This window comes from Coregonus clupeaformis, unplaced genomic scaffold (assembly GCF_020615455.1).
Source record: "Coregonus clupeaformis isolate EN_2021a unplaced genomic scaffold, ASM2061545v1 scaf4091, whole genome shotgun sequence".
Taxonomy (NCBI): Eukaryota; Metazoa; Chordata; class Actinopteri; order Salmoniformes; family Salmonidae; genus Coregonus; species Coregonus clupeaformis.
In genome coordinates, this window is record NW_025537545.1 from 1 (window position 1) to 24,152 (window position 24,152).

The 24,152-nt window shown below is 48.3% G+C and overlaps 1 pseudogene; it reads left to right on the forward strand.

Annotated features, from left to right (window-relative positions):
• The first annotated feature begins 3 nt into the window (after positions 1-3).
• Positions 4-24,152, forward strand: part of LOC123490525 — a 29,810-nt pseudogene continuing 5,661 nt past the window's right edge.

The following is a 24,152-nucleotide window of genomic DNA, read 5'->3' on the forward strand; positions in this document are numbered from 1 at the left end:
CTTGGCCGCTGGACAGACGCGTGTGGTGGGACGACCGCCTGCCGGTCTCAGCGAGGGATGGAACGCTGATCTTCTGCCGTCGGCCACGCCACGGGAGTTCTGGAGTGCCCTGCTGGAGAAGGCCTACGCCAAGTGAGACTTTATACTATATTAAAGCCAAAACACTGCTGAGATATTAGATTTCAGGTTGGCTAAGAGGAGGCTTGGGATTTTAGATATAATGAATACAGTATACACCACACAGTATACACCACACAGTGTACACCACACAGTATACACCACACAGTGTACACCACACAGTATACACCACACAGTATACACCACACAGTGTACACCACACAGTATACACACACACAGTGTACACCACACAGTATACACCACACAGTGTACATCGACACAGTGTACATCACACAGATTACCACACCACACAGTGTACCACACAGTATACACCACACAGTGTACACCACACAGTATACACCACACAGTATACACCACACAGTGTGCACATCACACAGTGTACATCACACAGTACACACCACAGTGTACCACACAGTATACACCACACAGTGTACACCACACAGTATACACCACACAGTATACACCACACAGTGTACACCACACAGTATACACACACACAGTGTACATCACACAGTGTACATCACACAGTACACACCACACAGTGTACCACACAGTATACACCACACAGTGTACACCACACAGTATAAGCACCACACAGTATACACCACACAGTGTACACCACACAGTATACACCACACAGTGTACATCACACAGTGTACATCACACAGATACACACCACACAGTGTACCACACAGTATACACCACACAGTGTACACACACACAGTATACACCACACAGTATACACCACACAGTGTGGTACATCACACAGTGTACATCACACAGTACACACCACACAGTGTACCACACAGTATACACCACACAGTGTACACCACACAGTATACACCACACAGTATACACCACACAGTGTACACCACACAGTATACACCACACAGTGTACATCACACAGTGTACATCACACAGTACACACCACACAGTGTACCACACAGTATACACCACACACAGTGTACACCACACAGTATACACCACACAGTGTACATCACACAGTGTACATCACACAGTACACACCACACAGTGTACCACACAGTATACACCACACAGTGTACACCACACAGTGTACATCACACTGTATACACCACACAGTGTACACCACACAGTATACACCACACAGTGTACACCACACAGTGTACACATCACACAGTATACACCACACAGTGTACATCACACAGTGTACAACACACAGTGTACACCACACAGTATACACCACGCAGTGTACACCACACAGTATACACCACGCAGTGACCACACTTGACAAAATAAACCAGTAGCTAGTCAACATTCTTTCCTTATCCTCACCCATTCTTAACATTTCCCCAGTCTTCCAACCCTTTCCTCCCCTCCCCCTCTCCCCCAGGTTGAATGGCTGCTATGAGGCTCTAGAAGGCGGTAACACACAGCAGAGGCCCTCATAGACTTCACCAGGGGGTGTCCGGAGCCCCTATGCCTGGACAGGGAGGCCCTCACCCTGCACCCCGACCAGAGGAGGCGCGCTTGTTCCAGACCCTGGCCAAGGCCCACGGACGCAGAGCCCTCATCACCCTGCTCCATACGGGTCAGTGACCAATACACTTTGCCCTGCATAACCACAGATCTAGGATCAGCTTACCCTCCTCTCCACAACGTAACAGTAACCATGTGTGGGGAAGATTTTCAATTGACCATAGATCAGTGAATTAGCTACTGAAAGATCAGCTTGACTGTTGAACTTCAATCCATCACAATACCAGAGACCATTACTGGAGGCCTCAAAATCTAGGCTTGTGCCCACCTGCCCTAGATGTGATATGAACGTGTGCATTCAGGGTGGTAAATGAATGGTTTTGGATTGGGCCAGAGAACTTCTATGAATGTCGTCCTACCAGAGCGATCACCTCTACCTACTGTACTGTAGTGGGTTATAGAGAGACAGGTGGCTATACAGTGGCTGTGTTGAGCATAGTCCAGCATTAACAATAGTTAACACTTACATTTACTGTATGACAGAATGGCACTGCATGCTCTCTATCCTGTCACGTTCTCGTCTTTGACTTCCTCTTTCGGCCCTTCCTCTGTCCTGTCCCATCCCCATAAACACTCCAGATACATGCCTCTATTGATTAATGATCTGTACTGTTCATTGTGTAGTTATAGTATTGTGCAGGATTCCAATTATACAAATCAGAGCGCCTTCATAGAGTGCCTGTGGTGTGTATTGGTATTAGCATATCTCTATTGTGTATCGTATTCTCTCTCTCTCTCTCTCTCTCTCTCTCTCTCTCTCTCTCTCTCTCTCTCTCTCTCTCTCTCTCTCTCTCTCTCTCTCTCTCTCTCTCTCTCTCTCTCTCCTCTCTCTCTCTCTCTCTCTCTCTCTCTCTCTCTCCAGCCAGCGGAGGGGAGAGAGAGAGTCGGTGCTAGACTTGTGGTCTGGTGCGGGGCCATGCCTATGGTATCACCGCAGTGAGGAACGTGTGTCTGGGGGAGCGGTCGCTGCTGCCTGGCGGCTGTAGCGGGACGTCCCGTCTCTGCATGGTGCGCATGAGGAACCCCTGGGGTACAGCCGACTGGACCGGGCCCTGGAGTCAGGGGTGAGGGGGGGCGGCTACTGCTGTTCGAGTCTATCGTGATACTGTATATTCAACAAAGAACTATAGGCCAAGGGTTGTCCCTTTTGGGTAATGGCAAAAATCAGGAACGGGCTAGAAACAAGGTTTTGTCTATTTGGTCCATTGACTTAGAGCTCCAATGCGCCCCTTCAGGTCTCAGCAGTGGCAGCAGGTTGGTCGTGGTGAGAGGGGAGAAGATGGGCCTCATTGTCAGAGATGTGGGAGAGTTCTGGTAAAGACAAATAGTCAAATAAGCATCACTCTTTTAATAGAAAAGATCTCAAATGTGCAATTCATTGCACAAGTCACAAATACACTACAATTCCTGTTGAAAAGCTAAATAAGTACTTTTTCACCCTTCCTTCAGGATGGAGTTTGAGGATTTCTGCCGCTACTTCACAGACGTGGTGGTGTGTTGTCTGGTAGAACGAGCCCCTGCTGTGGCCCAGCACCCACTGGAGAGAGGTTCGCTGGTATGGGGAGTGGGTCCCAGCCCCAACACTCCCGGGGCCACCCCCGCCAACCTCCTTCCCAGCCGCCAGGCATCCAATCTGGGCAAGAACACAGCCAAGCCTGGGGGTGAACCAGACTCAGAGAGGGGACCAGAAGGGAGGCAAGATTGGGGGAGAGACGGAGAGGTGGAGGAGGTGGGAGGAGGAGGAGGCAGTGGGAAGGAGGGACAAGGTGGCTGTAGCGAAGAAGGAGGGGAGAGAAGAAGACAAGGAGAAAGGAGGAGAGTGTGAAGAAGGAGGGGAGAGGTTGATGGAGGGTGGGATAAAACAGATGGATAAGAGGAGTAGGTGTGGAGGGATGCATCAACCACAAAGACACCTTTCTACACAACCCTCAGGTGAGCCTACCCTATATATTTCTACACAACCCCCAGGTGAGCCTACCCTTATATATTTCTACACAACCCCAGGTGAGCCTACCCTATATATTTCTACACAACCCCAGGTGAGCCTACCCTATGTATTTCTACACAACCCCCAGGTGAGCCTACCCTATATATTTCTACACAACCCCCAGGTGAGCCTACCCTATATATTTCTACACAACCCCCAGGTGAGTCTACCCTATATATTTCTACACAACCCCCAGGTGAGCCTACCCTATATATTTCTAGCACAACCCCCAGGTGAGCCTGCCTTATATATTTCTACACAACCCTCAGGTGAGTCTAACCCTATTTATTTCTACACAACCCCCAGGTGAGCCTACCCTATATATTTCTACACAACCTCAGGTGAGCCTACCCATATATTCTATACACAACCCCCAGGTGAGCCTACACTATAGCTAGGTTTATGGGCATAACAACTGGTTAAATGGTTCAAGGCCAAGGTTCAGTCCACTCAGAGTATGTTTGGTTATGACTAGTAGTTACAGTGAGGGAAGAAAGTATTTGATCCCCTGCTGATTTTGTACGTTTGCCCACTGACAAAGAAATGATCAGTCTATAATTTTTATGGTAGGTTTATTTGAACAGTGAGAGACAGAATAACAACAACAAAATCCAGAAAAACGCATGTCAAAAATGTTATAAATTGATTTGCATTTTAATAAGGGAAATAAGTATTTGACCCCTCTGCAAAACATGACTTAGTACTTGCTGGCAAAACCCTTGTTGGCAATCACAGAGGTCAGACGTTTCTTGTAGTTGGCCACCAGGTTTGACACACATCTCAGGAGGGATTCTGTCCCACTCCTCTTTGCAGATCTTCTCCAAGTCATTAAGGTTTCGAGAGGCTGACGTTTGGCAACTCGAACCTTCAGCTCCCTCCACAGATTTTCTATGGGATTAAGGTCTGGAGACTGGCTAGGCCACTCCAGGACCTTAATGTGCTTCTTCTTGAGCCACTCCTTTGTTGCCTTGGCCGTGTGTTTTGGGTCATTGTCATGCTGGAATACCCATCCACAACCCATTTTCAATGCCCAGGCTGGAGAGAAGGAGGTTCTCACCCAAGATTTGACGGCTACATGGCCCAGTCCATCGTCCCTTTGATGCGGTCAAGTTGTCCTGTCCCCTTAGCAGAAAAACACCCCCAAAGAATTTGTTTGACGGTGGGGATGAGTGTTCTTGGGGTCATAGGCAGCATTCCTCCTCCTCCTGACACGGCGAAGTTGAGTTGATGCCAAAAAGCTCCAATTTGGTCTCATCTGACTACAACACTTTCACCCAGTTCTCCTCTGAATCATTCAGATGTTCATTGGCAAACTTCAGACGGGCCTGTATATGTGCTTTCTTGAGCAGGGGGGACCTTTGCGGGCGCTGCAGGATTTCAGTCCTTCACGGCGTAGTGTGTAACCAATTGTTTTCTTGGTGACTATGGTCCCAGCTGCCTTGAGATCATTGACAAGATCCTCACGAGTAGTTCTGGGCTGATTTCTCACCGTTCTCAAGATCATTGCAACTCCACGAGGTGAGATCTTGCATGGAGCCCCAGGCCAAGGGAGATTGACAGTTATTTTGTGTTTCTTCCATTTGCGAATAATCGCACCAACTCTGTTGTCACCTTCTCACCAAGCTGCTTGGCAATGGTCTTGTAGCCCATTCCAGCCTTGTGTAGGTCTACAATCTTGTCCCTGACATCCTTGGAGAGCTCTTTTGGTCTTGGCCATGGTGGAGAGTTTGGAATCTGATTGATTGATTGCTTTGTGGACAGGTGTCTTTTATAGAGAACAAACTGAGATTAGGAGCACTCCCTTTAAGAGTGTGCTCTAATCTCAGCTCGTTACCTGTATAAAAGACACCGGGAGCCAGAAATCGCTGATTGAGAAGGGGGTCAAATACTTATTTCCCTCATTAAAAGTAAATCAATTCATAAAATTTTTGACATTTGACATGATTATTTTGTTGTTATTCTGTCTCTCACTGTTCAAATAAACCTACCATAAAAATTATAGACTGATCATTTCTTTGTCAGTGGGCAAACAACGTACAAAATCAGCAGGGGATCAAATACTTTTTTCCCTCACTGTAGATTCTGACAGTAGTGATAAACACATTCTTGATGTTCTGAGAAGTACACTCAGTATGCTAGTATAGTATCTCAAATATAGTATGCTTATACCACAAGCATGTAAATAGTTTGTGTTGCTATAACTGTAAGGACTAAACATGTACTATTTTGGTAACTGCTGCAATCTTAATGGTGTCGAAATAGACCTGTGAAAGCCTATTCAGAGTGTTGCAGTTGGAAACAACATTGCTAAGCTAAAAACAACATGGCTGACACTAAGCTATATTAGAGTTACTGCTATTCTAGGGACGCTCTGCCTCCCCTTCTGTCCCTTCTCTCTTCTCCCCCTCTCCCACTACAGTTCATGTTCGAGGTGCAGGGAAAGGAGGATGAGGTGTTGATCTGTCTGCAGCAGGAGGACAAGAGGATAAAGAGGAAGGATGGAGGAGGAGAGAATCTGCCCATCGGCTTCGAGGTGCTGAGGGTGAGTCACAGGCAAGATCCCTCTAAGCTGCAAACGGGCACGCAGCTCCCTGGGACTGCCATGCAGAAGAAATATCAGCCCGCGCAGAGAAGCACGAGATTGAACTTCATTCAACTTTCAAGAGTTTTCCCTGTTAGTTAACACTATCAACATTTCCCTTTACTGTGGGAATTGTGATCGAATCAATGCAACCTTAGCCACTTTCAATGCAACATACCGAAACAAAACAAACTGTGCAAGATTTAGTATGCAAAACTAACTATGTAAGAGATTTTGTTGTAGGCAGAACGCATCGAGTAGAATTATTGCATTGACAGGCACGACTCAGGCCCGTAATCTACACAGACCGGTGTGGCATAACCAATCAGAGGCTGCAGTAGGCCTATATGAAAATAGACCATTGCCATATATGGATCTGTGCCATTCACATTGAACTAGACTGGTTTAACAGCATGAGCGGTCGTGAGTAGATGTGCTTGTTTTGAGATCAAAGCGAGAGCTACATGTGGCGACATGTGCACATGTGTGCATTTGTTCATATCCTTTGCTAGTTACTGAGTTATTAGCCCAGTTATAGACCCTTTGTAGTCAGCAATGGGGGGCGTGATTGCTTCCTACAAGAGCACATCAACCTTTGAAAAGCAAGTCAGGTAAAGAGCTTGCTTTTGTCTTAAAGGGGCAGTGTTGTATTTTGAACTAAGTAGCTAATAGGCAGAGGGTAGCATAATTTGTCCAATTCTCTGTAATAATGGTATGGGAATAATTATGCATTTTATTTTGTAAAGTGGTTTCTTGCATCAAACAACAAAACAACATTTTCAGTCAGCTCCTTGTCTGAAGGACAAGTGGATAAACAGATTAAAGTCAAGCCCCTGCATGTTTCTTTCAAAAGTCTCATGAAATGTAGGCCTACATTGAACACCACACATTGGCTGCTACTGTACGCTGAACGGTAGAACAGCTATCTCCATGTTTGTTTTTGATGGTAGGCCACTCTGGAAGGCCTACATTACGATCAAATAGCCACACTAGCCTACTTGACCACTGTTAAAACTAACTTAAAGCAGGTACTGCCTCAGTGTTCACAGTAAACGTGCGGCGGAAGTTTTACAGAGTTTGCACTCAGCAGACCTGACATTTTCTCAGTGACAACAATAATTAGAGGGAACATTGGTCACTGTAGAATGCTAAGTACATCCAAGGGTGTGTGTGTCAGTGTTGGGTTCGAGACCACCTAAAGCGAGACGAATCAAGACCAAGACCGGAGCAAATCGAGTCCGAGTCAAGACCAAGACCAGAGGGGGGCAATACCGAGTCAAGGCCTAAGGATTTATGAAAAATGATTATAATAATAATGATAATGATATTATTATTTTCAATGATGTTCTGATTTAATCTCTTCAGTCTTTGTTGGAAAATAAAGGGTTAACACTGAAGGAATAAAGATAAAGGCACCTGCCATTCAACTGTATTAGGGCAAACATTTTGAGTGACAGTAGAATCAACCAATCACATTTTGACTTAATGGGTGGGACTGTTTTTACAAAAATGTATTGAAACTTCTGCCTTCTTGAAGGCCAACAGGTCACTGTGCAATAGCGAGCAGTAGTTTTCCCACGGTCTAGCTAGCTAGCTTTTGTTGTCGGCTAGTTTGCAGCAGCTGCAGCAGGTGTTATCAAAGTGGATGTTGTTGCTAATTTGTTAGCTTCTCCCTTTTCAAGAATGACTTTCAACAAGAAGTTAAGTTTCAAATGATCATCATCTGGTGAGTGGAACTGTGTTTTTATTTCAGCGCACTTGCTCTTGTTAGCTATCTCTTTGAAAATAACTTATGTGTGTGAAATATTGTTGCATTTAAAGTGTAACTGACATTATTTTAGCAACATGAACATTTATTAAAATCTGTTAATATACACCCCCAGGAAGAATATGACACTTAATATATATATATGACAAGCAACCACTTAAATATAGTCATTTTCAATTTTCATAAATTCTTAGAATGTTTGGGAATTACGTATAGTATACTAAGGGATTTGTGAAAATTCTATAGTAATATAGAGTGGGAAAGCGGCCTTGCGTTTGGACAATTAATAGACACTGGAGTTAATAAAACCGAATAAAAACATCTGTCTTGTCCAGGACCAGAGTCTACACAGACCGGTGCGCTATAGCCAATTAGAGCTACAGTAGGCCTTTAGACAAACAAGCCATTTCCACACGGGCCTGCCATCATTCACTTTGAACTGGACTGTGTGTTTACAGGCAGTTGCAACAGCGCGACTTTAAATCATTAGAAACATTCTCCAAAAGCCACAAAATACACCTGAATGGATTTCTGCAAATATGTAAACACCACAGGAGTCCTCTTACATTTTGGAACTTTACAGTCCGATTGATCAAACAACCATGAAAAGGTATGCTCTCTCCATCAGTTATGCACATCAACAACAGAGAAGATCAATAACTAATGCTAGCAAGAGCAAGATGGTCCTCTGTAGCTCAGCTGGTAGAGCACGGCGCTTGTAAGCGCCAAGGTAGTGGGTTCGAACCCGGGACCACCCATACACAAAAATGTATGCACGCATGACTGTAAGTCGCTTGGATAAAAGCGTCTGCTAAATGGCTTTTATTATTATTATTATTATTATTATAAGATAAGCTAAAATAAACCTCTCTCACACTTTTTTCAGCTAGTTGGCCGTCAAAATTGCACTGATAAACGATGGGGAATTGTAGCCTCCTCGTTCTTCTGCAGCTTGCCTGCCAATGCATGCTTGTCCCAACCAAGCACCCAAGCTAACTGGCTAAAGTTGGCTAGATTGCTAACTAGCTACTTCCAGACACAAATGAGAGAACACCTCACTCTGACCATTTTACTTGCCGTAGCAGAGCTGGTTAAGCTGTTTACATGTTAACTAGAGCGTTCTTGACTAACTATTACTGTTTTTACCCTACGTTTACTGACACCGGTCATATTCAGTTGGTGTTGCTCGTTTGCAAATTCATCAGTTGTTCTGCGCTCTGGCACACTCAGACGAGAGTGCTCTGAAATCGGAGTAGATAGCCAGTGTGAATTGACATTCCCAGCCTTAGTTACATTCGTCCATTTTTGTCCAGAATATTGAGTCATTGAAACTGAATCAGTCATCCCGAATGGAGGCAGCAAACAATGTACCAAGCCAGCTGTGGTTTACAACCTAATAGCAATATTTTTGGACTACCACGAAATGTATTGGTCAATTATATTAATCATGCATTGAATCTTTGAAAGTATTTTCAAATACTTATTTCCAAATACATTATTTTGAATACTCCTAGGACCAAGGCCCGTATCCACAAAGCGTTTATAGTAGAAAATTGGGCATAAGTGCTGAGAATAGAGACAGTTTACTCCTACTCTTATGGGTAAAACTACATGCTATGCATGAAGCCTCTTAAGTCATAGGAGTCCCACCTAGTTGACAGATATTTAGGAGACCTCATGAGCTGTCCTAACCAGTTAAGAGTTACCAGCAGGTGTCTAGATTATAGAAAAGGCAGTGAGTCAGTGGTTCCTGCACCATAGACAGGCCATTGCTCTGAAGTTGAAAGAATGTTTTGATATTTCTATATGATCAACCCATAAATAATCAAGACCTACATGCTTTTGACAATGATTTTACATGAGGCCTAATTTATGTTATAGAATTATTCTACAATGTAGAAAATAGTAAAAAAGTAGGTGTTCTAACATGTTTGACCGGTAGTGTATATAGGGCCTATGGGTTCTGTGATTAATTATAGACCTTTCAAAGGCCCACCTTTCAAAGTTTTATGCAACATCATCGGCAAGTGACTTGATGCTTACTGTGCCAAAAGCAATTTAGAGTTGTTGAACGGGAGTGACGAGTTTGTTGATATGAACGGTAACATTATCAAAATTTCGCTTCAATGCAATATGCCTATCACATTATTCATAATATCAGAATTTATTTAAAAAATTATGCATGCCAACATATTAGGCAAGAATTGTGTCAGGAAAAGTGGTCGTGTCAGGCGAAAATTATATCAAACGTTTTACCATTACAACATTTGATGTACAGTCACATCCACTGTGGTTGTCTGAAGGGTGCTATAGAGCCCCACAGTAGAGGTGTCATAATGTCCATAAAACCGAGAGGGCAAACATGGTTCCAATCATTTTCCCACCATTCATTTTTCCCATATGGGATTTTACACTTAAATAAGGGCTGTGTTTCGTGCAGGCTTACCCTGGCGTGACGTTTTGATAACCATGTAAATCTCTCTCGGACAAGGTGACTTTTTATCAATATATTCAGCTCTATTTACTCTCAGATTCGAAAATGCTAATTAGCATAAAAAGTAGATATCATGCAAAACTACAAATCCCTGCAAGCTCGTGGACGTCATCTCTAGCTGACACCTTTGCGAACAGATATTGTGTCAATTTAAAACTTGCACAAGACAGTTCACAGAATTGTCCATTTAAATAAATGTAGCCAATTTATTCTTTACTTCATTTAGCTAGCATTAGATAGTTATTCCAGATATTCTTACCTTTGCCTCGATTCGGCAGTCTCGTCCAGATCATCATGGCATTTGTAGTTCTTTATGATAGCCACATCAGCAGCTAATTTGCATTTCATTTTGGGGGGGTAAATACAGGTAAATATATTGATAGAAGTCACCTTGTCCTAGAAAGATTTACACGGTTATCAAAAAGTCACGCCAGGGTAAGCCTAAACGAAACACAGCTCTTATTTTAAGAGCTCCCTATGGGAAAAATGAATGGTGGAAAAACTATTGTAATCATTTCCCTGTTTGACCGCTAGGTTTTATGGGTATAATGACTCATACTGTGGTACTCTATAGCTGGTAATGCCTCATCATGATTGGTTATTCCCCATCATTTGCAACAATGTCAATGAGCGTCATCACTTTACTCCTGGCTGAGAGTTTGTCTGGGCAATGTCTTAACATCACCCAAAAACCTACTCTGAGCTGGGAGTTTATTTAGTCTTAAAACAGGTTTTAACAGGATTTCTCAGATGCTTTGTGGATACGGGCCCTGAGTTCAAATGTATGGGAGTATTTATTTGTATTTGAAAATACTATATTTTAGTATTTTTTTAATACATGCCAATACTTTCCAAGTGTATTATCAAATACATTCCAATATTCAACTTCTTGTGCTTTCAAGTAAAAAATATCTGAATACTTACTTTGAAATGTATGTGAAAGTAATTGGGATATTTCAAATAGTATTTGAACCCAGGTCTGGTACATATGTGTGTGCATCATATTTACTGTACGTTTACCCGCATATTAATTCACCCTCCCCACTGTTAACAGGTGGAGGTGAACCGTCTAAGCCGTGTGCAGTGTGTGGTGGAGCAGGCTGCCAGCTCTGTGTACATGGACTCCCGTAGCGTTGCCCTGCGAGTGACCCTGGGCCACGGCCGCTACGCCCTCCTCCCCACCACCTTCCAACCTGGGGCCACCGGACGCTTTCTGCTACGCCTCTTCTCCCATTCACACCTCAGACTCAGGTGAGGGGGAGGAAGGGGGAATGGTGTGAATGTTAGGAATGAAGGTGTAATGGCAAGTGTGTGTGTGAGATTCCCTGTGCATTTAGCATGTCAGCACTGTATAACAATTTACTACTTTTATTTCATCCTCCTTTCTCTCTCTCTCTCTCTCTCTCTCTCTCTCTCTCTCTCTCTCTCTCTCTCTCTCTCTCTCTCTCTCTCTCTCTCTCTCTCTCTGTATATATATATATATATATATATATATATATATATATATATATTTAGCGAGATGAGAGAGGAGTTGCCTGCTCCCTCAGTGTGGCAGTGTTGTCTCCCCCAATCCAGAGTAGTGACCACCGTCCACCTGCGCCGAGGCTGCAGACTCAGCCAGCCCAAACAGACAGGTAGCGTTACCTCATTGGGGCATTATTAACTTTATTATGACATACGTTATCATAACATACATTATTATGACATACATTATCATAACATACCATACATTAAACATAAATGATCATAACATGCATTATTATAAACATACATTATCATAACATAGATAATTATGACATACATTATTGAAACATAGATTATCATGCCATACATTATCATAACATACATTATCATAGCAAACATTATTGAAACAGTATCATAACAAATATTATTTATGATATACATTATCACAACAAAAGTTATTGTGGCATACATTATCACTACAAACATTAGTATGACATACATTACCATAACATACATTACATAACATAATAACAACAGTACCAGTCAAAAGTTTGGACACACCTACTCATTCAAGGGTTTTTCTTTATTTTTACTATTTTCTACATTGTATAATAATAGTGAAAACATCAAAACTATGGAATAACACATATGGAATCATGTAGTAACCAAAAAAGTGTTCAACAAATCAAAATATATTTTATATGATATATTATTCAAAGTAGCCACCCTTTGCCTTGATTACAGCATTGCACACTCTTGGCATTCTCTCAACCAGTTTCATGAGGAATGCTTTTCCAACTGTCTTGAAGAAGTTCCCACATATGCTGAGCACTTGTTGGCTGCTTTTACTTCACTCTGCGGTCCAACTCATCCCAAACCATCTCAATTGGGTTGAGGTTGGGTGATTGTGGAGGCCAGGTCATCTGATGCAGCACTCCATCATTCTCCTTCTTGGTCAAATAGCCCTTACACAGCCTGGAGGTGTGTTTTGGGTCATTGTCCTGTTGAAAAGTAAATGATAGTCCCACTAAGTGCAAACCAGATGGGATGGTGTATCACTGCAGAATGCTGTGGTAGCCATGCTGGTTAATTATGCCTTGAATTCTAAATAAATCACAGACAGTGTCACCAGCAAAGCACCCCCACACCATCAAACCTCCTCCTCCATGCTTCATGGGGGGAACCACACATGCGGAGATCATCCGTTCACCTACTCTGCGTCTCACAAAGACACAGCGGATGGAACCAAAAATCTAAATTTTGGACTCATCAGACCAAAGGACAGATTTCCACCGGTTTAATGTCCATTGCTCGTGTTTCTTGGCCCAAACAAGTCTCTTCTTCTTATTGGTGTACTTTAGTAGTGGTTTCTTTGCAGCAATTCGACCATGAAGGCCTGATTCATGCAGTCTCCTCTGAACAGTTGATGTTGAGATGTGTCTGTTACTTGAACTCTGTGAAGCATTTATTTTGGCTGCAATCTGAGGTGCAGTTAACTCTAATGAACAGAGGTAACTCTGGGTCTTCCTTTCCTGTGGCGGTCCTCATGAGAGCCAGTTTCATCATAGTGCTTGATGGTTTTTGCGACTGCAATTGAAGAAACCTTTCCGGATTGACTGACCTTCATGTATTAAAGTAATGATGGACTGTTGTTTCTCTTTACTTATTTGAGCTCTTCATGCCATAATATGGACTTGTCTTGTCACGTCTCCTCCCATTGCTCCCCTCCGGCGCTCTGATTCACCGGTCTGAGCGCACCACTTCGGCAAAACCGGAATGGAAACCCAACGCACCCTAATCACCTCCAGCGCACCTGCACCTCATCATCTCATCACCACCCCTATTTAGCCCTGGACTGTTCTGGATGATGTTGTGTGTGATTGTTTAGCGTTGTGTCGTTTACTCTATCTTTGTTATTTCTCTCCGTCGTATACTCAGTACTCGTCACAGAATCACACACCTAATGAAAATGGATGCAGCAGGAGTTTCCCAGTGCCTCGACCAGCACCAGCAGCATCTTGCCCAGTTGAACGCCGCCATGCAGGAAGTGCTCCAAATTCTGCATAATGTGCCCAGCGCTCCGGTTCCACCTCAGGGAGTGGCGAGTGCCCACAATCCACCTGTTCCCGTGCTATCACCCACTCCAGCGGGAACCCTTGCCCTACCGGAGCGCTATGACGGTAAAACTACTAAATGTAGCGGCTTCCTGCTACAGGTTTCCCTTTATCTGGCGCATCAGCCTGGGGCATATCCATCTGACCAAGCCAGGATCGTGCTGGTGATTTCGCCTTTTAAAGGAAAGGTGCTGGATTGGGCCACGGCAGTCTGGGAAGGAGAGGAGGCAGTGGCACTTCCCTACTCCACCTTCCTCTCTAGGTTCAGGGCGGTGTTTGATCATCCCACGGAGGGAAAGTATGAAAATGTATGCACTCACTAACTGTAAGTCGCTCTGGATAAGAGCGTCTGCTAAATGACTAAAAATGGAAATGGAAAGGACAGGGGTGAGCATCTCCTCCAACCTACAACAGAGAGAGGGGCCCGCATCCCCGCACGGTGGCGGCGCTCTTCTGGCTGGAATGAGGCGTGCTCTGCGCACGGCCTTTAGGAGAGGCTTACGGGAGGACATCAAGATGGAACTCGCATGTCGGGACGACGAGATGGACCTTGATACCCTCATCACCACGTCCATCATCTTGATGACATGTTGAGAGAGAGAGACATGGCGTTCCCAACACCTCCCGAGCCTCGACGCTCACCCCATCTGAGCTATGGAAGCCGCGCTGCTTCCCGAGTCTTCACCCATGGAGGTGGGCAGCACCACCTACACCACCACGGACCACCAATCTCCTGGCGGCTCCCTATCTAGGCGGTATGACTCCCGTCGCCACTCCGTGAGTGTTTCGTCAGCTCCTATCACAAAACCATTGTTTTTAGTTCCCATAACAGTGACTGGTTATTTCTACCGCAATGATAGATTCCGGATCAGGGGGGAACCTTATAGATAGGGAGCTGGTCTCTGAATGGGGGTTCAGGGAATGTGCCACTGCCATCTCCGCTATACGTTACTTCACTGGACAATAAACCTCTTGGATCAGGCACCATTACGCACGTCACTCTCCCCATCACCATTCCCACACTACCGGAGCACCACGAGGAGCTGTCATTCCACATCGTCACGTCACACCTTCACCGGATCGTCTTGGGATTGCCCTGGCTCAGACTACACAACCCCACCATCAATTGGAGCACCAAGAGGATCACAGCCTGGTCCACCTCATGCCGAAGACCTGCCTGCCAGTGGTTTGTTGTTCCACGTCAGTGGAGAGTCCGGAGTCCGCCCTCCAGCCCAACATTCCACGTGAGTACACAGATCTCTCCGATGTCTTCTCGTCATTAAAGGCTATGTGTCTCCCTCCTCACAGGCCCTGAGACTGTGCCATTGACCTGCTGGAGGGACAACACCCCCCGAAGAGTCGCATTTACCTCCTTTCCTTGGCGGCGACTGAGGCCATGGAGAAGTATGTGGCGGAGAGCCTGAAACAGGGGTTCATCAGACGCTCTACCTCTCCTGCCTCCGCCAGCTTCTTCTTCGTGGCCAAAAAAGATGGAGGACTGAGACCATGCATTGACTACAGGGGGCTGAACGCAGTCACCACCAAGTACCGGTACCCCCTCCTTCTGGTTCCGTCGGCCATTGAGCAGCTACGAGGGGCCCGGTACTTTACCAAGTTGGACCTGTGGAGTGCCTACAACCTGATCCGAATCCGGGAAGGAGACGAGTGGAAGACGGCATTCAGCACTACCTCAGGCCACTATGAATACTGCGTCATGTCCTACGGCCTTGCCAACGCATCTTCTGTGTTCCAGTCCTTCGTCAATGGCGTGTTCCGGGACACGCTGGGTAGACAGGTGGTGGTGTACAAAGACAATATCCTGATCTACTTGGCTACGTTTGAGGAGCACGTCAGGGACGTCCGAGCTGTCCTACTCCGCCTCTGGGAACACAGCCTGTTGGTGAAGGGGGAGAAATGCGAATTCCACCAACAGGCCATCTCCTTCCTGGGATACTGGATCAGTCCTCAGGGGGTGTTCATGGAAGGAGTGAAGACGGACGCCGTCAGGTCACGGCCAGTTTCCACCACAATCAAAGGCCTACAGAGCTTCCTGGGCTTCGCTAATTTCTACCTGCGTTTCATCAGGTCCTTCAGCTCCATAGCCGCCTCGCTCACCTCTCTCCTTAAGAGTGGGCCTCAGAAGCTGGCCTGGAACCCTGAGGCTGACGCTGCCTTCAAGAGGCTGAAGGAGAGGTTCACCACAGCGGCCATCCTAAAAACCCAGATCCATCTCGTCCTTTCATCCTGGAGGTGGACGCATCAGAGGAGAGGGCGTGGGGTGCGGTCCTCTCCCCAGCGGAACGGTAAGCCAGAGAAAATGTATCCCTGTGCCTTTTTCTCTAAAAATCTTACCCCCGCAGAGAGGAACTATGGAGTTGGAGACAGGGAGCTGTTGGCGGTGGTCCTCGCTCTGGAGGAATGGAGACGCTGGCTGGAGGGCGCAGTCCATCCTTTCCGGATTCTTACTGACCACCGGAATTTGGAGCACATACGGGCAGCGAAACGGATGAACTCTCGTCAAGCCAGGTGGGCCCAATTTCTCACTCGCTTCCATTTCATTCTGTCCTACCGCCCAGGATCCCAGAATGTGAAGGCCGACGCACTCTCCAGGATGCACCATACCGGAGAAAGGAAGGATCTGGGGGGTCCTATCCTGGCCTCGTCTCTCATCGTTGCTCCTGTCGTTTGGGATGTGGCTGAAGACATCCGCCTGGTGGCTCAGGAAGACCCAGCACCTGCCAACGCCCCTCTGGGGCGCGTGTATGTACCCACCAGTGTCCGTGACTGCCTGCTGATCTGGGTGCACACCACCCTTACGGCAGGGCACTCTGGTATTATGCGCACCCTGCATTCTCTAGCCCCAAAATACTGGTGGCCCAACTTGGCTTCTGAGGTCTCCGCTCACGTCAACTCCTGTTCCGTATGTGCCCAAACGAAGACACTCGGAATGCCCCGGCAGGCAAACTAGTTCCTCTACCAGTGCCTCAGCAACCTTGGTCACACCTGTCCATAGACTTTGTCACTGACCTTCCACGTTCTGGACGGCTTCACCACAGTCATGGTGGTCGTAGATCGGTTCTCCAAATCATGCCGTTTTTTTGCCACTAACTGGTCTTCCTTCTGCTCTCCAGGTCGCTGAGGTCCTGTTCCAACAGGTCTTCCGGCATTATGGACTTCCGGAGGACATTGTCTCGGACCGTGGCCCCCTATTCACCTCCCAAGTGTGGAAGGCCTTCCTGAAGAAGATCGGGGCCACGGCCAACCTCACTTCCGGGTATAGGCCTCAGTCTAATGGGCAGGTGAACCAGGAGCTGGGGAGGTTTCTTCGTTGCCACTGTCAGGACCGGCAGAGTGAGTGGGCGATGTTTCTTCCCTGGGCAGAATATGTCCAGAACTCCCTTGTTCACTCCTCCACTGGGCTCACCCCCTACCAGTGCGTCCTGGGGTACCAGCCGGCCCTGGCCCCTTGGACACCCAGCCAGACCGATGCGCCCGCTGTCGACTAGTGGTTCCACAGGGCCAGACATGTCTGGGATGCCGCCCATGTCCATCTCCAGAGGGCCATTCGTCGGCAGAAGGACCAAGCCGACCTCCATCGTGTCTGGCTGTCCACAAAAAAACCTCCATCTCCGCCTGCCCTGCAAGAAACTGAGCCCCCGGTTTGTGGGGCCGTTTAAGGTCCTCCGGCGGATAAATGAGGTATCATACCGGCTGCTCTTTCCTCCTCAGTACCGTGTCTCACCCACTCTTTCATGTGTCTCTCCTCAGGCCGGTGGTTCCTGGGCCTCTGGCGGATGCCATCCCCCGGGGTGCGCCTCCTCTGCCCCTGGACATTGACGGGAGTCCGGCGTATGCGGTGAGGGACCTGCTGGACTCCAGGTTCCGTGGGAGACGGCTCCATTACCTGGTGGACTGGGAGGGGTATGGTCCTGAAGAGAGGAGCTGGGTTCTGGCTGGGGATGTTCTGGACCCCAACCTAATTCGGGACTTCCACCGTCCACCGGCTGGAGCCACGCGTCGGCGGGGTACTGTCACATTTCCTCCCGTTGCTCTCCTCCAGCGCTCTGATTCTGTCACGGTTTACTAAGCCAGAACCCAGAAGCAGACCAGGACAAGGTAAATTGAAACAAAGGTGAGTGTTTATTTAATAGATCCACGAGTGAGGCTGAATAATCCAGGGAACAGAGCGGGTGGCGTGGATGGGTTGTTGAGGGTGCAGTGGTAGGTCCAGTAATGGCTCGGCAGCCGCCGACCATCAGGCAGAGGTTGGGTGAAGGTTCCGGGTGAGTGACTGCAGATAGAACAAAACGGAGGTAAGTATACAGCAAGTCAAAAAGGTGCAAAACAACAAAACTAACGCTAGAAGTTCCAAGGCTGATACACGGACAAACATACTGTTCATGGCTAACGATCCGGCAGGGAATGGATGTTAGGACAGAGCCTAAGAAGGGTGATGATCAGGACCAGGTGTGCAGATTGCTGATGGGATGCAGGTGCGAAATCAAGAGAGCTCCCGCTTCTTAGCAACGTTGCCCGGCAACCAGGCAGGGAGCGTTTCAGAACCCTCGGGAAACTGGAGATCCCGAGCAGAAAAACTAATACCCAGACAGAAACCGACTCAGACTGCAGGGATCGTTACAGTACCCCCTCCGACGAACGCCACCGGGCGGACTCCCGGAGCGCCAGGATGGAGGCGGTAGAAGTCACGAATGAGGTCAGCATCTAGGATCTGTCGCCGCGGAATCCAACTCCTCTCTTCAGGACCATACCCCTCCCAGTCCACGAGATACTGGAAACCCCGGCCCCGCCCGTCTGGAATCCATGATGCGTCGCACCGTGTGCAGGACCACCTCCGATCATCCGAGGAGGAGGAGGAGGAGGCGGAGGAGGCAACAGAGGACTGAGGAGAACAGGCTTGAGGCAGGAGACATGAAAGGTGGGATGGACTCTGAGCGTCCTCGGTAGTTTGAGTCGAACTGCCACCGGATTGATCACCTTCTCCACCACAAACGGACCAATGAACTTGTAACAACTTCCTAGCCTCAGTCCGTAAAGGAAGATCCCGTGTGGCCAACCAGACCCTATCTCCGATGGTATAGGTGGGAGCGGGGATCCGGCGACATTCGCCTGGAGCTGATACCGGTCCGAAACTCTAAGGAGTGCCTTTCTGGCCCGATGCCAGGTCCGGTGGCAACGACGAATATGGGCCTGAACAGAGGGCACTGAGAGCTCCTTCTCCTGAGAAGGGAACAAGGGAGGTTGGTAGCCATACAGGCACTGGAAGGGAGACATCCCAGTGGCAGATGTAGGGAGAGTATTGTGGGCATACTCAACCCAAGGCAACTGAGAGACCCAGGAGGTGGGGTTGGAGGAGACAAGGCAGCGTAGGCGTGGATTCCATCTTCTGGTTGGCTCTCTCCGCCTGACCATTAGATTGGGGGGTGAAAACCAGATGTGAGGCTGACTGTAGCTCCAATGGCCAAACAGAAGGACTTCCAGACAGCAGAGGTAAACTGAGGGCCACGGTCGGAAACTTGATATCACTGGGCAAACCGTGGACCCTGAAAACCTCCCTAACCAGGATCTCGGACGTCTCCGAGGCAGAGGGAAGCTTGGCAATAGGCACAAAGTGGGCGAACTTGCTGAATCTGTCCACGATAGTCAGAACGACCGTGTTTCCCTCAGAAGCGGGCAACCCAGTGACAAAGTCCAGGGCCAGATGCGACCATGGTCGCCGGGAATAGGAAGGGGGTGAAGTAGTCCAGAGCTGGGCCGATTGGTACTCTTATTCTGCGCACACACTGGACAGGCAGCAACATAACCCCGAGTATCCTCGGCCATGGCAGGCCACCAAAAACGTCTGCGAAGAAACGCCATCGTCCGAGCCACGCCAGGGTGACAAGCCATCTTGCTGGCGTGGGACCATTTGAGGACAGCAGGACGAACCGACTCAGGCACAAACAACCGACCGGGTGGACCGTTACCGGGACCGGGCTGCGTCCGAAGGCCCGCCATCACCTCCTCCTCAATCTTCCACCTAACTGCTCCCACGACGCAGTCCCGGGGGAGAATTGTCTCGGTCTTGGACCCACTCTCCTCCGTCTTGGAGAACATCCGGGACAAGGCGTCCGCCTTGCCATTCTTAGATCCAGGTCGGAACGTCAGGGAAAAATTGAATCGTCCGAAAAACAACGCCCACCTGGCCTGGACGGGAGTTGAGACGTCTAGCCGATTGCACGTAAGCAAGATTCTTGTGGTCAGTCCAGACAATAAACGGTTGCTCCGCCCCCTCCAACCAGTGGCGCCACTCCTCCAAGGCAAGTTTCACCGCGAGAAGCTCCCGGTTACCCACATCGTAATTCCTCTCCGCAGGCGAAAGGCGACAGAGTAGTAGGCGCAGGGATGGAGTTTACTGTCCGTGGAGCATCGCTGCGACAGGATGGCGCCAACTCCCACATCAGACGCGTCCACTTCAACGACGAACTGACGGGCCGTGTCCGGTTGAGAGAGAATCGGTGCGTTGGTGAATCGCCTCTTCAAATCCAGAAACGCTCGATCCGCCTCCGGATTCCACTTGAAGATCCTGATACTGGAAGTCAAGGCAGTTAACGGAGCGGCCACACGGCTGTAATCCCGGATGAATCTGCGGTAGAAATTCGCAAACCCCAAAAAATCTCTGGAGCTGCAATCTCGTACCGGGCTGGGCCCATTCCAGAACCGCTCTAACCTTCTCCTGGTCCATCCTAATCTCTCCCTGGAGATGATGTACCCGAGAAAGGATGTCGTGTGGGCGTGAAACTCGCACTTCTCGGCCTTCACGAACAGGCGATTCTCCAACAATCGCTGCAGAACCTGCCGGACATGCTGGAGCGTGGTCGGAAGGTTCCTTCGAGAAGATCAGAATGTCATCCAGGTAAACAAACACAAAGAGACCGATCATATCTCTCAGGACGTCGTTCACCATACTCTGGAATACCGCTGGAGCATTGGTCAGTCAAACGCATCACCTGATACTCGAAGTGACCCATCGGGTGTATTGAAACCCGTCAACCACTCGTCCCCCTCTCTGATCCGGACCATGTGATACGCATTGCGTAGGTCTAGCTTGGTGAACACCGTAGCACCCTGTAAGGAGTCGAAGGCAGAACTCATCAAGGGCAGGGGATACTTGTTCTTGACCGTGATGTCATTCAACCCCGATAATCAATACACGGTCGAAGAGAGCCATCCCTTCTTACCCACAAAGAAGAATCCTGCCCCCAGGGGTGATGACGAGGGACGAACGAGACCAGCAGCTAGGGACTCCTTGATGTAGGTCTCCAAAGCCTCACGTTCAGGTCGGGAGATACTGTATAACCTTCCCTTAGGGTAGACAGCTCCAGGGAACAGGTTGATGGCACAATCATATGGTCGGTGGGGAGGGGAGTGACAGAGCCTTCTGCTTACTGAACACTTCCCCAAATCGTGATATGTCTCGGGAACCAGGGACAAATCTGGGGGTTTAGCCTCAATCACCTGACTGGGAACCGAATGGGGACAGGCAGTCTTGAGACAGTTAGCATGACAATCAAGGCTCCAACTCGTTACCTTGCCCGTCACCCAATCGAACGTGGGATTGTGTTCCTTCAGCCAGGGGTATCCAAGGACCAGAGGAACATGGGAAGACGGCAGAATGAAGAATGAAATCATCTCCGAATGATTCCCCGACAACAGCATCTTAACCGGTTCAGTCTCCTCATCGTGATACGTGCCAGACTACTGCCGTTCAGAGTGGTCGCTTCAATGGCTTCCGGCAATTGCTCCTTGGAAAGCCCCAGCTGTTCCACCAACTCGGCATCAAGAAAGCTTCCATCGGCACCTGAATCGATAAAAGCGTTAATCGCTAAGCTCTGATTCCTGTTCATAAGGGTAGCCGGGAAACGGGGTCTGACAGAGGTTTGAGAGGTCGAAACTGGCTCGCTAAAGTCCTCCCAACTTTAGCGAGCCGCGCAGTTTGACGACCGCCGGGAACAGGTGGCGAGGTAATGTCCCGAACCACCACAGTAGAGGCAACAGTTAGTCCCTACGTCTGAGTTGGCGTTCTCCTTGGTTAACCCGTGTCGCCCTACTTGCATTGGTTCAGAATCGGGAGACAGGACCTCTCCACTAATCCTGTGTGGTGGACGATGATCGACGATATTCTGGTCCAATCCCCGACCCGACTGGAACCTGAGAAGCTGATCGATTGGACGGAACCCATTGCTTCTCCCTCCTTCGCTCTCGGACTCGATTATCCACCCGAATAGACAAGGCTACCAAGCTGTCCAGGTCACTAGGCTCCGGATAGGAGATCAACTCATCCTTGAGCTGCTCCGACAGACCCTGGTAAAAGGCCGCTTGCAGAGACTCCTCATTCCACCCACTCTCCACAGCCAACGTCTTGAACTCGATCACGAAGTCGGCCACGCTGCAGTTCCTTGGTGAAGCGTAAAACAGGCGCCTAGCTGCGTCCCCTCCCTCGGACGGAATGGTCGAAGAGCTTCCTCATCTCGGCCGTGAACCCCTGGTATGAAGCCATGCAGGGGTCTTGTCGTTCCCAAACGGCTGAAGCCCACTCCAGCGCTCGACCACGCAGTAACTCAATCACAAAGGCTATCCTAGCCTTGTCTGTGGCATAAGAGTAGGGCTGTAGATCGAACACTAACCCACACTGCATAAGGAAAGAACGGCATCTTCCCAGCTCCCCCTCATATTTATCCGGCGTCGGAACCTTGGGCTCACGGAAGGACACAGCTCCAGAAGCGGCAGGCGAGATGGGTGAAACCGGTAGTGGATCCTCCACCGGAAACTTGCGCTGGTTCTGGACCTCCGTCAGACCGGTAGAAAGGTTCCGAACTGCCACGCGATCTCCTGTAGCTCCGTGCTATGATGGCCCAACATCTTCTCCTGATGGGTAATGGCATGGCGAACAGAGTCCAGGTCCGCTGGGTTCATTACTGGCCGGATCGTTCTGTCACGGTTTACTAAGCCAGAACCCAGAAGCAGACCAGGACAAGGTAAATTGAAACAAAGGTGAGTGTTTATTTAATAGATCCACGAGTGAGGCTGAATAATCCAGGGAACAGAGCGGGTGGCGTGGATGGGTTGTTGAGGGTGCAGTGGTAGGTCCAGTAATGGCTCGGCAGCCGCCGACCATCAGGCAGAGGTTGGGTGAAGGTTCCGGGTGAGTGACTGCAGATAGAACAAAACGGAGGTAAGTATACAGCAAGTCAAAAGGTGCAAAACAACAAAACTAACGCTAGAAGTTCCAAGGCTGATACACGGACAAACATACTGTTCATGGCTAACGATCCGGCAGGGGAATGGATGTTAGGACAGAGCCTAAGAAGGGTGATGATCAGGACCAGGTGTGCAGATTGCTGATGGGATGCAGGTGCGGAAATCAAGAGAGCTCCCGCCTAGCAACGTTGCCCGGCAACCAGGCAGGGAGCGTTCCAGAACCCTCGGGAAACTGGAGATCCCGAGCAGAAAAACTAATACCCAGACAGAAACCGACTCAGACTGCAGGGATCGTTACAGATTCGCCGGTTGTTATGATGATTCTCGGTTATCAAGGATGTAAGAATATAGTTAGACACTTTGTAGAAAGTTAATGCAAATGTTTTATTAGTCGGTACCGGGTTAGATACAACACGGGCAGAGCTTTGCCTCTTGCTGTTTCCAACTGACTCTAACAAAGATCCACTCTCCCTTATATACCCTTGGTCATCATTCCTTAACCTATATCTGGTAACCATGGGCACTCCCTTTCTCTGATGTTATTACCCTTTGCCCCAAGTCAGTATATCCTGTCCATCCATCATGCTATCATAAACAGCAGTAATCTCCTTTGACATAAGGAATGTAGACTCCATGGCCCCAAACCACTTAACTAGTAACTCTAACCTGGTCCCCACGATACTATGACATGACATCATTACACCGGTCTACTGAGCCACCGGTCTGAGCGCACCACCTCGGCAACACTGGAATGGAAACCCAACGCACCCTAATCACCTCCAGCGCACCTCATCTCATCACCACCCCTATTTAGCCCTGGACTGTTCTGG